At 43.4% G+C, this 10,752-nt stretch overlaps 1 long non-coding RNA gene across 1 annotated transcript; it reads right to left on the bottom strand.

Annotated features, from left to right (window-relative positions):
- Positions 1-243: 243 nt before the first annotated feature.
- Positions 244-10,006, bottom strand: LOC117811395. The gene is made up of 2 exons (XR_004630998.1): positions 9,708-10,006; positions 244-2,577 (listed from the first exon to the last, which is right to left on the bottom strand). It is a non-coding gene; the product is annotated as an uncharacterized LOC117811395 (long non-coding RNA).
- Positions 10,007-10,752: the final 746 nt, after the last annotated feature.

Here is a 10,752-nt window from a genome sequence, read left to right as displayed (position 1 = left end):
CCTGCTGCTCTGAGGGCCGGAGGGCAGCCGATATCACACACACACACACACACACACACACACACACACACACACACACACACACACACACACACACACAGAAGCTGATTCAATACAACTATTATCAGGGATAACCAAGTTGTTACCCCAAACGCTCGCTCTGTCCGAACACATGACTCGATTTGTCACCTGACTCGTTAAAGCCCAGAGATAAGGGGGCGGAGCTAAAGAGAGGTTTACAAATGGTACAAGGTTAACTTTATTACCCCAAGGGGCAATTAGTTTACACCTCACAGTGCAAAACAAGACAAAACACACACTGTCTCATACATGCAATGAACACAGAAATATATAGGAGACAAAAAGTCTCATGACATTCGGTGAAATTGAACTCCACACTCTCTCAGTGTTTTTCAGAGTAAGAGATCCAAAGCAGCAGATAAACAGACTCAATAAACATCTCATAAAATCAAGGTCAACATTGAAACTCCTCAGCTTGCAATAAAAACCCGCCTGCTGATGTTCCTTTAGACAAACTGCATCAATGTTTGTGAGATTATCATCAATCATGTCCTCAGATATTTAAACTGTGTCACCAGCTCAACATCTGCTGCTGCACGCTCACGCTCTTCATCACTGAGTGCGGAAACAAGGAAGGAATAAAGAGCTCGTAATGACTCTGACAGTCGTTTGTGTTTATAACATAGCAGGTCAACAGGTGAGGGGTTTATAAATTCAGCCGTACAGTTGTCATGAAGAGAGAAATGAGCTATAGAGACCCAAACTGTTTTTGTACCAGGCTGTAAACATGTTTATTTCTGCTGTAACATTTTAACATGGGGCTCTATGGGGACTGACTCACTGCAGGAGACACACTCTAGTGGACACTGGAGGAACTGCAGGTTTTGGTTTTTCGTTGAATCATGAGGATCTGTGGAGGTTTTCCTCTCTGGGTGAAATGAGCTGTTGGAAAATGTCAGTGTCAGCTTCTCAGTTTAGAGACGCTGCTGGAGGTGTGAAGCAGATCCAGTTTAGCGATGTGACTCTGTATCTGACAGTTTATCTGCCTCCGCCCTGTGTGAGTGTGTGTGTGTGTGTGTGTGTGTGTGTGTGTGTGTGTGTGTGTGGGGAGGGTATAAAACTCATTCATTACAGAGATCAGTGTGACTGCAGCCTCGGTGACAGAGCTGTTAGCGGCTGATGAGGATGATGATACTGCGTGAAACTGTATTTTACGTGGCCTCCAGCACTGATACACAACAACAAACTGAGGCAGTGTGAGCCCTGCAGACACACACACACACACACACACACACACACACACACACACACACACATATTAAGAACTACATGAGGAGGTCTGACGCTTATTTCAGTCTGTGCTCTTTTATCAAACAGTGAGAACAAGATCTGCTACTCATGATTATTTTATATCCCTTAATCTGTTCACAGTTGTTAAAAATGTTCCTCACAATCCTTCAGAGACCAAAGTGAAGATCAGGAAATGTAGAATTCCAGTTAATGAGATGACAAAAAGCAGCAAACCCTGACAACCTGTCAGCCAGTGTTTGAAGTTTCACCTTAAAGATATCATAAACACTCAGCAGAGATACTTTAAGGTCATTTTATCATCAGATTAATGGATTAATTGTTGCAGCTCTTCAGTGAAGGTGCAGCAGCTCCTGTCTCTGCAAACCCCTGTTACAGTGACATCACATATACAGCTGCACCAGGTACAGGAATACATGATAACACACACTCTGCAGGTACAGAGATAGGTGATAACACACACACTCTGCAGGTACAGAGATAGCTGATGATACACACACACACTGTGCAGGTATAGTTATTTACAGGAGAGGATGTCTGACTCTGATCACAAGCTGCAGCACCTGAGGCACATCAATAAAACACACAACCAGCTCCTCTAATCCAGATTCATATTAATGCTGGGGTTCCCTCGATCCTGTCCCTGTCTGTCACAGAGGGGGGGTCAAAGCTGAGTCTCTAAATCAAACACAGAGCATGCACACCCCGTGGATTCTGCAGGAGAACTTGTTTTGTGCAACCTGTTAACGCAGCGTCAGTCCGCCCCGCTCCATCCGCAGACCCGCATCAACTACCAGACCCCCTCCTCTAACTGCATGGGATCACAGAGCCGGACTGGGTCCTGAAAACTCTGCAGGTTCAGGGTTTTTGTACTCACACGAAAACTCCGAAGAGCAGAACTCGGATGCCGATCTCCAGAGCCAGCTCGCGCATGTTTTTCCTGCGATCCGGAGGAGACACGTTCATGGTCAGAGAGGATAATCCGACAGGTGCGAAGAGACTGAAGAGGGTCCTGGTCCTGGTCCTGGTCTTGAGGTTGCTCACTTTGCACACAGATATAATCCAGCGGGGTTCCCTATCCGCTCACGCCGCGCGCCTCCATCTCCTCTCGGTCACCTGCAGCAGACTCTCCCGCTCCTCGGCTCCGCGGCTCCCCGGCTCCCTGGTCCCCTCGGGCGGGCTGAAGGATCACTGAGGCTCGGGGAAGGTCTCCCTCCTCCTCTTCATCAATCACTCTCACACACTGAGCTGCAGTTTAACAAGAGAGGGACACATCCGAGGTGAGAGAGAGAGAGAGAGAGAGAGAGAGAGAGAGAGAGAGAGAGAGAGAGTGTGTGTGTGTGAGCAGAGGGGAGAGAGCGGAGTGAGGAAAGACTCTGTGGAGTGAGATTACAGTCTCTGTCTCTCTTTTTCTCTCTCTCCCTCCCTCTCTCTCTTCCATTAGCCTCTCTCTCTCTTCCCCTCTCTCTATATCTCCCTCTCTTTTTCCCTCCTCCCCCTTCCTCTCTCTCTCCCTCCTTCTTTCTCTCTATGTCTTCCCTCTCTCTCTTTCCTCTTTCTCTCCCCCTTCTTTCCCCTCTTTCCTCTCTCTCGTCCATCAGCCTGTCTGTCTCACTCCCTTTCTCTCTCTCTCCCCCCTCACTCTCCCCCCCTCCATTCCTTTCCCCCCTTCTCCTATCTTCCATTAGCCTCTCTCTCTGTCCCCTGTCTTTCTCTGCCTCCCTTCCTCCCCCTTTCCTCCCTTCTCCCTCTCTCTCTGTCATCCATTAGCCTCCCTCTCTCTCTCTCTTTCTCTCTCGTCCATTAGCCTCTCTCTGGGGGATCAGATGTCTTGAAGTTTTCTCGGAGCAGCACTCAGACTCCTCCTGAAGCAGGATAAAGATGTTAAAACGTTTCTGTCCATTACAGCGCCGCTCTGATAAACGTTCGAGTCAGGAGACGAACTCCTCCCCCTTAATGATGAAGAGCAACATGTGACAGAGAGAGGAACAGATCACATCTCTGAGGGGCTGAAGAGAAGAAGAGAGATGCTCCCAACATGCAGGCCTGCTCATCGTACCTGAAGTCTCTAAAAGTAGTATGGGAGGTAGAACCTTCAGTTATCAGGCCCCTCTCCTTTGGAATCATCTCCCAGTCAGGGTCCGGGAGGCAGACACCCTCTCTACTTTTAAGAGTAGGCTTCAAACTTTCCTTTTTTGATAAAGCTTATAGTTAGAGCTGGATCAGGCTTGGACCAGCTCTTAGTTATGCTGCTATAGGCTTAGACTGACACACTGTGATCCTGTCTCCTCCTCTCTCTCCTCTCTCTGCCTGTCTCTCACTTTAACTCTTCCTGTCCCATTAAAGTTACTAACCATAGACCTTTCTGGAGTCCCTGAGCTCCCTTGTCTCGTAGGTTCCTCTGGATCTCTGCTCCTCTAGAACACTACGCTCCCAACATGCAGACCTGCTTACCTAATGTCTCTAAAAGTAGTATGGGAGGTAGAGCCTTCAGTTATCAGGCCCCTCTCCTTTGAAATCATCTACCAGTCAGGGTCCAGGAGGCAGACACCCTCTCTACTTTTAAGAGTAGGCTTCAAACTTTCCTTTTTTAATAAAGCTTATAGTCAGAGCTGGATCAGGCTTGGACCAGGTCTTAGTTATGCTGCTATAGGCTTAGACTGACACACTGGGATCCTGTCTTTCCCTCTCTCTGCCTGTCTCTTCCTTTAACTCTTCCTGTCCCATTAAAGTTACTAACCATAGACCTTTCTGGAGTCCCTGAGCTCCCTTGTCTTGTAGGTTCCTCTTGACCTCCTCTCTCCTCAGCTCCTCTCTCCTTATCTCCTCTCTCCTTAGCTCCTTTCTCTTTAGATCCTCTCTCCTTGTCTCTTCTCTCCTTATCTCATCTATTCTCAGCTCCTTTCTCCTTATCGCCTCTTTCCTCATCTCCTCTCTCCTAAGCTACTCTCTCTGCCTGTCTCTTCCTTTAACTCTTCCTGTCCCATTAAAGTTCCTAACCATAGACCTTTCTGGAGTCCCTGAGCTCCCTTGTCTCGTAGGTTCCTCTGGATCTCTGCTGCTGTGGACGTGTCAGACTCCAGCTGCTACAACTACTACTATCCGTCTCTCCACTATCATCTCTCTCTCTCTTCATCTCCCTCTATCCCTCTCTCCAACACGGTAGGTCTCAGCAGATGTGTGTCTAACATGAGTCTGGTCCTGCTGGAGGTTTCTGCCTGTTAAAGGAAGTTTGTCCTTGCCACTGTAACTTGCTAAATGCTGCAAAGTGCTCTGCTCATGGTGGATTAAGATGAGATCAGACTGAGTCCTGTCTGTAAGAGGGGACTGGATCTTATCCGGTCTTGATGTTGGAGAGAGAGAGAGGGATCAGATGGAGGAGTGATAGAGAGGATTATTTTGGCTGAGAGAGTTTTAAAAAACACCCTGAGGCTGCAGACAGAGAATAAAGAACATCATGCTTTTTGTCCACAGATTGAGCAAACAGTGCAGCTCTCTGCTCTCTGCTCTCTGCTGATGGAGAACAAACCTTAGCTTCAGGCCTGCTGAGTGGACGAGGAGGCAGGAGGGACAGAAGGAGACAAGAGGCCGAGGAAGGAGGCGTCTGTCACCGAACAGCTCTTTGGTAAACTGTTGTTTTTAAATGTTCTTTATAGATGAAGAGGATCTGATAGTTTCTCTGTGTTTGGTTTCAGAGAGATCTCCTCACTGTGCTGACAGAATGCCTCTCTGTCTCTAACGTTCATATTTCATATTTAATGACAACAGACGACTGTCAGCTTGTGTCTGAAGCTCGCCCGCTGCAAGCAAACCATTCATCTGAAGCTGTGTTTGCATGAGCGCAAGATCTCCTCAGCCCACCTGCATCCCAGGGGAGAGTTTTATTATGAACAAAGAGCACTGTTCCTGTCTGATGGGGGATTAGGACGATGATGGAGGAGGGGATTCTGGGTAAAATGACAGCAGGACGCTCAGAGCTTGATTTCCTTTAAATGAACACAGTCTGTGGAACAGTTATCATCAATGTATCTGTCCTGGTGTAATGCACAGCTGAGCAGAGGCTTAGGCTTTGTCAGTCTGTATGGAGAGCAACAGCAGGAGGAACTCAATCCAGAGTAATGACCTCAAGGAGGATTTCTTCCCCTCTATAAACAGATATCTGCATGAAGAGCAGCTAACAATCTGTTCTACATCAAACATTTACACTGAGACACAAATCTGCTTGATGCTGTGTCACTAAAGACAACCAGCGTTTAGATTTCCTGACTTCCCTGAACGCAGCATCAGAAATGATGGATCCCACCTCCATTCAACAAACAAACATTGTAGACGTAGTTTTCTTCTCCTCTTGAGGACAGACCTGACAAAGCTTTTTACTTTCAGCTACAACTAACCTGTAATTACAGATTCTGATTCAGAAACATGTTGAATCTGGATCTCAGGGTCTAGATTCTAGTCTGAGAAGGGTTCTGGTCTCTGTCTGTAGTCTGAGGAGTATCCACCAATCAGGTGTCAGCAGGAAAAAACAGTCTGTATGGAGAGCAACAGCAGGTGTTCTAGAATTCTGACATCACAGACAGAATTCCAGAATTCTGTCTGTGATGTCAGAATTCTGAGAACAAATGGAACATTCCGTGAAGAAGGTCAGAGCTAAAAAAACATCAGGGTCTCTAATCCTCTTTCATAGACCTCCATTCAACAAACAAACATTGTAGACGTAGTTTTCTTCTCCTCTTGAGGACAGACCTGACAAAGCTTGACTTTTGACTTTTGACTAATCTGCATCATGATGTTGTTATTTCAGCAAACTGAAGACCCGTTAATTACAAGAACATCACAAGAACATCAGTTCCTGTTTCAGGTTCATACCGCTGAAGGAAGCCAGAGTGAAGCCTCTGTGGAACTGTTTACAGTTAAACTGAGACTAGACAGCTCTGTGTTTACTGAGGGAATAAATCAGCTGAGGAGGACTTTCTTCTGAAGGACTGATTTAACAGTCGGTGGTCTGACATCAAAGACAGAATTCCAGAATTCTGTCTGTGATGTCAGAATTCTGAGAACAAATGGAACATTCCGTGAAGAAGGTCAGAGCTTAAGAAACATCAGTGTCTCTAATCCTCTTTCATAGACCTCCATTCAACAAAGAAACATTGTAGACGTAGTTTTCTTTCCAGGAAGAACAGTCTGCATGGAGAGCAAAAGCAGGAGGAACACAATCCATCAGTGAGGGAGAACTTCAGGTCCAGGTTGAGACGGCTGAAGGAGGTGAAGCCTCTCTGGATGTCTCTCCCTGAGGCGTAACTCATCAGAAGACAGATGATTGGCTCCAGGATCCTGCTGCCAGTGTCTGCCTATATTTCATTATTCAACAGGTTTATTGTTTTCTTTTCTAAATGAGCCGACAGGAGAGACCGTCCGGGGCACTCTGCCAGATCTTGATGTGTGTGCTCTGCCCGCTCATGGTGCTCATGGTGCTCATGGTTGCTCATGGTTGCTCATGCTCACATCATCATTAAGCCTGACACACTGAGCCTGACACACGAGGCCACACTGAGACAGAGCCAACACCGAGCCGGTTCAGAGGAGTCCTGCTCTCTGCTGCCTCTTCACACTTTACAGTCACAGCCTGACACCTGAGGGTGCACACACACACACACACACACTAATGAAGGAGAACACACACCAGTTCACCTGCACACCTGCCAGTTCCTCACACACACACACACATGAATATTTGATGCCTCTCAAACCAGCTTTGTGCTTCACTTGCCAGTCCATGGTGTGTGTGTGTGCGTGTGTGTGTGTGTGTGTGTGTGTGTGTGTGTGTGTGAGAGAGGGGAAGGCATGTTGTGGAGCCCCTGACCCAAAAACTTTCTGCAGCTTTTCTAGGTCAGGAGTCTGACGAGCCGAGAGTGTGGATGAAATTTAAAAACTCCTGCTGTCTGTTAACGAGGAGCCGACTCAGAACATGTGACTGGGATAAATGAGCACGCACACACACACACACACACACACACACACACACACACACACACACACACACACACACACACACACACACACACACACACACACACACACACACACACACACACACACACACACACACAGGTACAGGGGGGGTTTGATGTCTTACAGTAGAGCCTGGTGATGTTTCTGTCGTTCCTCTAACAGGAACAAAACAGAGCGAGCAGAGACGGGAGGAGAGGAGGAGGAGGAGGAGGAGGAGGAGAGGAAGGATTGGAGGTGAGAGTTAACTTCAAAGCTTCCTTGCAGCATCACACTCTCACTTTTTACCGAGTGCAGCATCTTTGTTACATCCTGTCACATGGTTTCAGCTCGCAGCGTCTCAGGGCTCATGATTCAGATACTTCAGGACGGGCTGAGGGTTAAACGCTCGTGCACGGAGCAGAGGCACACGGCGTCCTCTCAATGAGAAGCTGGGCGTCCTGTCAGAGGAGATCTTTGTCTTCTAACCTGATGATAAAGTGTCTTCCTCTCCTCTCCACCTCTGCTCCTCTGCTGTGCAGGCTGAGTCACACTCCCTCAGGTTGTGTTACTGAAGGTTACACATATGGCAAACTCTAAAATAGGTCAGGCTTCAATAAATCAAAGTTGAAAGCATCGTGGCGAAGAGCTCGTGATCACCTCCTCGGTGGCCTGCGTGGCGTTGTGTTCAGGACGCTCTCTGAGACGCTCTGCTGACTCATGGAGCTGCAGGAGGATCTGTCTTTATTGGACATCTGTCCTCCTCGTTCCTTTATTAGAAAAACTTCCCTCAGCGCTGCTTTCTATAAAGAGTGATATGTGGGCAGAGCCTTCACGCCCTGCTCCACCTCCGGGGGCCGGAAGTTAGATTCTGTTGTGTAAGGCTGCTGTGTGATAACAGACTCCTGTTTCCTGCACACTGACACTGAGCTGGTCTGAAGAATGAACAGTTCATTTCAAACATTTCACTCTGTTTTAATCCAGATTGTTTACTCTTTTTCAGGCAGTATCACTGACAGAAATTTAAATTTGTATATTTTATATTTTTATATTTAAGTATTTCATATTTAATTTTTCATGTTTAGATTGTATGCTTTTTTACTTTCACATTTATTTAATATTTTTATATTTTATTTGGTATTTTGTATATTTTCATATCTTAGATTTCATATTTTTATATCATATATTTTTTTATTTCAATATTTTTATATTTAATATTTAATATTTTCCTAGTTTATATTTTTCTATTTTAAATTGTATGCTTTTTTATTTTTATACTTTATTTTATATTTTATATTTCTATATTTTATTTGTATATTTTCATATATTATATTTGATAGTTTTATATCATATGTTTTGATATTTCAATATTTAATATTTTAATATTTTATATCTTTATGTTTTACATTTTACTTTTTATATTTTTTATTTTCATATCTTATATTTTATATTTCATATTTTTATATCATATTTTTTTATATTTCAATATTTGATATTTTCATATCCTACATTTCATATTTTTATATCATATATTTTGATTTTTGATATTTGGATAATTTATATTTGATTTTCATATTTTCTGAATTTATACTTTGATGTTTTATATTTTTATATTTTATATTTCTGATCTTTTGATTGTTTAAATCTTTAATGTTTTTCTTGTTTTTCATCTTCTCACATTGTTTTATTTACTTGTATCTGTTGGTGTTCAGAAACTCTTTATCTTCTTTTATATCTCTGTCACGTTGTGGATCTTTTTGCTGCAGTTTATTAAACTCTTAGTTCTTTTCTTCCTCATTTAAAGTGAATTCTGTAACATCTTTATTCAGTCACTCCTCACACTCAGACCTCAGACTCTCTCTTCACCTCCTCTCCTCTCTGAACAGTGATGCTCTCCTCTAGTGGCTGCAGGAGGTAACTGCATGCAGATAGAGGACAGGATCACAGACTTTAACCCAACAGGTCCTGATTTATAACATGAAGAAGTGTCCTCCTCTCCCTGAATCTGATGATCAGAATCTCCATGTTTCTTCTGCTGTGACACTCTTTCTGAACACTAGGGGGCGGTATCAGGTGGACTGACTCAGGTGTGTGTGACAGGTCTATGGTGGCAGGTGAGACCTGCTGAGTTTGACTACATGTAGAGAAGCAGCAGCCTCACTGTGGCTAAGGCTAAGGTGCTTCTTGAGCCTGGTGGGACAGCTCAGGGTGTTGTAACCCTTTTCGGTCCATGTTTATCTGTGGTGGCGGGAAGAGGAGGAGGGAGGAGGAGGGAGGCAGAGGACTCAAGAGGTTACAGGAGACTGTGGACCAGGGCACCAAAATAAATACATGAAGAAATAAGGAAGAAGAGAAAGCAGAGAAATAAAGAGGTAAATAAACAGACTCACTTTGGGAACATGGAGCTCATGTATCTGACAGAGTGAGGACGCAGGAGAGGACTGAGGACGGTCCACGTGCATGAATGATGGAGCTGACACGAGGACAGAGGACGCAGACACACCTGGACCCGGATCAGCATCGAGTCTGGGCTCCCACGTGAGGTAAGGTTAGTGATGACTGATCAATAGAAGTCTGTGATCAGTTCCTGATCATGTTTCAGACTGAGTTCAGAGTTCAGGCTTTAAGGGGACACCTGTAGACTCATGTGCGTCACGTGCAGAGGGTGTTGTTTGTTATTGTTTAATTGAAGTGACGATGAGACGTTCAATGACTCTGATGAAGATGGGAAAGTAAAGAATGAGAGCAGAGTGGATGGGTCGCCGTTTGTAAAGTTGTGCAGACTGAAAATAACAATTCTCCACATCAAGATCCAAAACGTCATAAAACGTAGAGTGGATTTTTTAAGTCACTTTTTAAAATACAATTTAGAGTAATCAATGTTAAATCTAAATGCTGAATATAAATCTAAATGTTAAATGTTAAACTTAAATGTTAAATACAAAATCTAAATGTTGAATACAGATGTTAAATTAAAATATAAATGTTAAATGTTGAATCTAAATGTTGATTGTTAACTAGATGTTTAATGTTGAATGTAAATCTAAATGTTAAATCTTAATGTTAAATGTTAAATATAATTGTTAAATCAAAATGTTAAATTAAAATCTAAATCTAAATGTTAAACTAAAATATAAATGTTAAATGTTGAATCTAAATGTTGATTGCTAACTCTAAATGTTTAATGTTGAATATAAATACAAATGTTAAATCTTAATTTTAAATGTTGAATATAAATGTTAAATATACATTTTTAATAAAAATCCAAATCTAAATGTTGAATAAAAATATAAATGTTAAATGTTGAATCTAGATGTTGATTGCTAACTCTAAATGTTTAATGTTGGATATAAATACAAATGTTAAATCTTAATTTTAAATGTTGAATATAAATGTTAAATATACATTTTTAATAAAAATCCAAATCTAAATGTT

The sequence above is a fragment of the Notolabrus celidotus genome, chromosome 4 (genome assembly GCF_009762535.1).
Source record: "Notolabrus celidotus isolate fNotCel1 chromosome 4, fNotCel1.pri, whole genome shotgun sequence".
NCBI lineage: Eukaryota > Metazoa > Chordata > Actinopteri > Labriformes > Labridae > Notolabrus > Notolabrus celidotus.
Note: the sequence above shows the minus strand (reverse complement) of the source record. Positions and strands in the feature narration are given on the sequence as shown.